Here is a 5,139-nt window from a genome sequence, read left to right as displayed (position 1 = left end):
CCTGATGTGCCAGGGTATGATGACATCACCCGGAGGTGATGTCATCATGCCGGCCATATCACGTGGGGATGCTCTAGCATTTGGGCAAATGCTAGCGTGTCCTGCCCAATGTGCCCTGTGCGATGATATCACCTTCGGGTGATGTCATCGCAGTGTGCATGCTTTGTGCATGCATGCAAGACTCCAGGGAGAAGACTGATCCCCCCTGCCAACAGCCAGATAGGACCTCGCAACCCTAATTCCAATACTAATGACAGTTGGCTTGAAGACTGAAAGACTTGCTGCTTCCTGTACAGGCCAGGTTTCTGGTCATCGCAGTGTGCATGCTTTGTGCATGCATGCAAGACTCCAGGGAGAAGACTGATCCCCCCTGCCAACAGCCAGATAAGACCTCGCAACCCTAATTCCAATACCAATGACAGTTGGCTTGAAGACTGAAAGACCTGCTGCTTCCTGTACAGGCCAGGTTTCTCTGTTCCCCCTTCCACACTTGGGAGAAAAGTCTCTTACTTTTGCCTACCCCACCAAGCACAGCCACCTGCCTGCCTCCAGCTTTCATATGATTGCAGCAGGAGAGAGCAGAAGTTCCCAGCAAAGGCAAAGAAGAGCCAGCAGCAATTGATCTCTTTGCACAGAGCTCATATCTTAGCAACAAATTAGCTCTGTTCTGGATTTTTTGCAGGGCCTTCCTTTCAGGGGCTGCCTCGCCCATTTTCTTCCACCCCCATCCTCTTAAACCAGAACTTTAAACACCACCAGCAAACTTCATGTCACATTGGTGACCTAGTGCCTGGAATTGTTCAGATCTGTGCTAAAGCCTTTCGGATACTGGCCTTTTTCCCCAGTCACTTTCATTACACTTTCCTAACACGCTATATTTACATTTATTACTCAACTCAAAAAATTTTATTGCGAATGTATTTACAATCTCCCCATGTATCTAGATTATGATTCAACACATAGAGTCAATGTATTTGTGCAGATTTTCCATCGTGTTAATTCACAATCCAGGTATATACTGTACTCAACTGACCACATCAAAAACCCAAATCTACTGAAAAAGCCAACATGTGACTTGAACACATTTAATGAGTCAACACTGAGTGAAGTCTGCCAAGAACAGGATCAAAATCGTCCTGGTACCAGTGTCCATGTTCAAATTATATGTTGCATTATTGTGGGTGAGGAGTTGTTTGAGATTGGGGGGGTTGTCTGTGTGCAAGAAAAGATTTCCCACCCAGTATATGTGAAAGAGAACTGTCATTGTCCAGTAGAGGTTGTGAGTCATTGATGATGTGTTGAACTGTTTTGAGTTGAGAGTTATATGTTACCACACGGGGTGTTCTGTTATTGTCTACCTGCCTCCAGCTACCACGCTAAATACACCAAAAGATCCATTGTATACAGCCAGGCTCTATGCTACCGCCTAGGGTTGTCAGGTTTGGGTTAGAAAACACCTGGAGACTTTGGGGGTGGATCCAGGAGAGGGCAGGATTTGGGGAGGGGAGGGGCCTCGGCATGGTACAATGCCATAGAGTCCACCCTTCAAAGCAGCCATTTTCTCCAGTGGAGCTGATCTCTGTCAGCTGGAGATCAGTTGTAAAAGCAGGAGATCTCCAGGGCCCACCTGGAGGCTGGGAACACTAGTACAGCCACATCTGTTCCAGTCTTACAGACAGAGATACAACAGATCTTTTTGGAACTAAAGTATCCACCTGATGAAGTCAGGAAACAGATTAAAAAAGCCAGAATGGTACCCAGAGAAAACCTGTTACAAGACAAGCTGCAAAAAGACAATAACAGAACACCCCTTGTGGTGACATATAACTCTCAACCAATGTTCCCTCTAAGCTGTGGAGTCTTGTGAGCAAAAATTCTATTTTGTGAGCTACCGGCGTTAAAGTTGTGAGCAGGTGATTTGGCTGCTGCATAAATTAGTTTGCTCTGGAGCCCTCCTTCCTGAGCTGAGACAGAAATGTGTGAGCCGGAGGCTAAAAAACTGGGAGCTAGCTCACACTAACTCAGCTTAGAGGGAACTCTGCTCTCAACTCAAAACAGTTTAATGCATCATCAATGACTTACAACTCCTACTGGACAATGACAGTTCTCTTTCACAAATACTGGGAGGTAAATCTTTTCTTGCGTGCAGACAACCCCCCAATCTCAAACAACTCCTCACCCATGATAATGCAACATATAATTTGAACATGGACACTGGTACCAGAGCTTTTAAAAAACCCAGATGCCAACTTTGCTGCCACATACACCTTGCCAACACAGTCACTGGACCCAACAACACCAGCTGTACCATCTCAGGTGCATTCACTTGCTCATCTTCTAACATTGTATATGCCATTAAATGCCACCACTGCCCTTTGGCTCTCTACATAGGACAAACACGACAAACCCTATACCAAAGGATAAATGGACACAAATCTGACATCAGGAATCACAAAACTGAGAAACCTTTATGGGGACATTTCAGCCTTCCAGCATAATCAATCGCTGACCTCAAAATAGCTGTTTTATTGCAAAGGAACTTCAGGAACAGAATGGAAAGGGAAATAGCTGAATTACAAGTTATCATAACACTCAAAACAAACACCCCACCAGGACTTAATAGGGATACTTGTTTCTTATCCCATTCAGGGGTCATTTTGTAGAAAAAGAGCTGCAGGAGGTCATTAGCATATCTAATAACCTATTGTCATAACAGCTCATTAGCATATGCCACATACCCTGACATCACCGGAACTGATGTCAGAAGGGGAAGCAAAAAGGGGGAGCATCTTCAAAAGTCTCCCCTTCCCCAGCCCTGTGCGCGGGGGGGGGGAAGCAAAGAGAGAAGGGGTTTAAAGTTTAAACCCCTTCTCTCTAGAGTCACGCCACAGTGGTGGCATGATCTTTCCATTATATTCTATGGGGCCATAGAATACAATGACGGCGCAACTCTAGAGAAAAAGAGCTTGGGGGCGGGGAGCTTGCCACCACCGTCATTTGTGCTTGCTCCTGGGCTGTTGGAGTGGTGCTTCGGTGCGCTCTGGCCCCAAATGACCCCTAATCCCATTACATATGCTAACTCATTCAATCCTCACACATGTATTCTCTCCAAGAAGGGCTATACATCCCCTATATTTTGATGTTTTTCTGTTCTTTTCTTTTCGTTTTGAAATAGTATACTATAATAGTGATTGTAATGCAATGCAATATCTTGTTGATCTCTGACATAACATTGTACCCCAGGAAAAGGATTCTGTCAGTTAACTCCATGTTTTAGTGAAGCAAAATGTTATTACTACTCTTAACAATTAAGAATATAATAGAATATGTAATGCGATTTGGAATGGTAGATTTAAATGTAGTTCTCTGTTTTGGGGACAAGGAAAATACTCTACACATCCAAGATGCTCTAAAGTTCGCCTCTATGCTAGAAAGGAAATGGATGGGATTCTCACAATTTAGGGCACATCAATCTCCAGTTTTGACATACTTATTACCTATGTTGTTTCCCCCCCCAGTTGAACCCAAACAGATGGTAACCACAAACCGAGCCTGTCATTCTTTTGATGTGTTAAAAATATTTTCACTATTTTGTATACTAATTTAACAAGCTGCCCCTATATATACAACTATGATCTGTCATTCCATTTCATCGTCTGACAAAGTGGGCATGCACACGAAAGCTCACACCTTGAATAAAACTTTGTTGGCCTTAAAGGTGCCCCACTAGACTCTTGCTCTGTTCTTTTGCTTCAGACCAACGCAGCTGCCCACCTTGATCTACATGCTGTACCATCACTGTCCTCAACGGAATGCCTGGTGGAACATGCCCTGCAGAAAGGTAACAACTTCTGCAGGGCATGGATGTTCCCCAGCAGAGAGAAAGCCCTGGCTCTGGTCAAGGACAGCCGAATCTCTCTCAGGCTGGGGACCGCCAGGAGGTTCTTCGTTCCTGAGTGTAATGCTCTTCTTGGGGCATACTGAGAGAGGCAGTCCCGAAGGTATGTGGGTTGAAAGGAATAAAAGTTGTTCTCTGTCCACTGCCTCTGTACTGTGCATAATGTTATACAGCAACATCATTTCACACCTCAGTTACTCTTTTTCAAACCCCCAATGGCCAGACACTTCAGCCTTGCTTCCCAGGCAGGTTTCACAAGCATTTGATTATTACAGTTGCTCTTTTCTGTTCTTTTCCCAGTATCCTTATGTGGTGAACAGAGGTATCAGGGAATTGTAAAAGGACATTACTATACTACAGTTTTTTTCAATGACCCTAATATGGAATTTGTATGTTTCACCACTGCTGTATGTTTAGTCGGCTTTTTTTACAACTCCAAGGTCTTTTTCTAGGTCTGCCAACACAATTTCAAACTATATCTGTGTATATGTGGAATTAGAATTGATTGCTCTAACATGCAACATCCTGCAGTTACATTGAATTCCATCTGTCATTGCCTGTACAGAGCTCCTTCCAATCCCTTTTTGTTTTCACCATCCTGAAAACTGGATGTCACCTACTTCACTGCTCATCCCCAGCTTCTCTGTCTTATCTGATTACCCTTTTCACAGGCAACACCCACATGGCTTTTGATCATGTGAGTCCCATGGTCCTCAGCACACTTCTTTGATGATCATAAGGGGTCCCGCCACCATCTTCTGCTAACAGAAAGCTACATACAATTTCTCTAGTTTAAAGTAACGTGGAAAATGAAATGTTTCGTCAAAGTGAATGGTGAGCGTGCTATAAAGAAACAAGTCCTTTTTTTGGAATCCCACACAATGGTTTACACAGAGAAACTGCAACTATTTGCTACAGTTTGTATTTCAACTTAGGAATTATATTTAATATCCTACTTTAATAAATGATTTGGGGTTCTTTGAAATCCTTCCTAAAAAAGAACTCTGTATAGCAGCTGAATTTTTTTGCTTTTTTATTGAAGCACTAGCAGTTATTAATAGCACTGACATAATTACAAATCTCAATATGACTGGAAACTCAGGCACTGCAAAGTACTCACATGCAGAGAACTTCTATAAGATTTTCATCACTGCACACCCTATATTAAATATGAAGCTGAAACTAGTTGCAACTAAATAAAGACTGAAAATGTTGAGGATCTTGGCTGAGGATCTTGAGTT

The 5,139-nt window shown here is 43.3% G+C and overlaps 1 protein-coding gene across 1 annotated transcript in view; it reads right to left on the bottom strand.

Moving 5' to 3' along the window:
- LAMA2 (laminin subunit alpha 2) overlaps window positions 1-5,139 on the bottom strand; it is a 755,002-nt gene that overhangs the window by 330,303 nt on the left and 419,560 nt on the right. The gene's annotated exons all lie outside the window — the stretch shown is intronic.

The sequence above is a fragment of the Gekko japonicus genome, unplaced genomic scaffold, assembly GCF_001447785.1.
Source record: "Gekko japonicus isolate JY-2015 unplaced genomic scaffold, Gekko_japonicus_V1.1 scaffold92, whole genome shotgun sequence".
Classification (NCBI taxonomy): domain Eukaryota; kingdom Metazoa; phylum Chordata; class Lepidosauria; order Squamata; family Gekkonidae; genus Gekko; species Gekko japonicus.
This window is presented reverse-complemented; position numbering and strand designations above follow the sequence as displayed.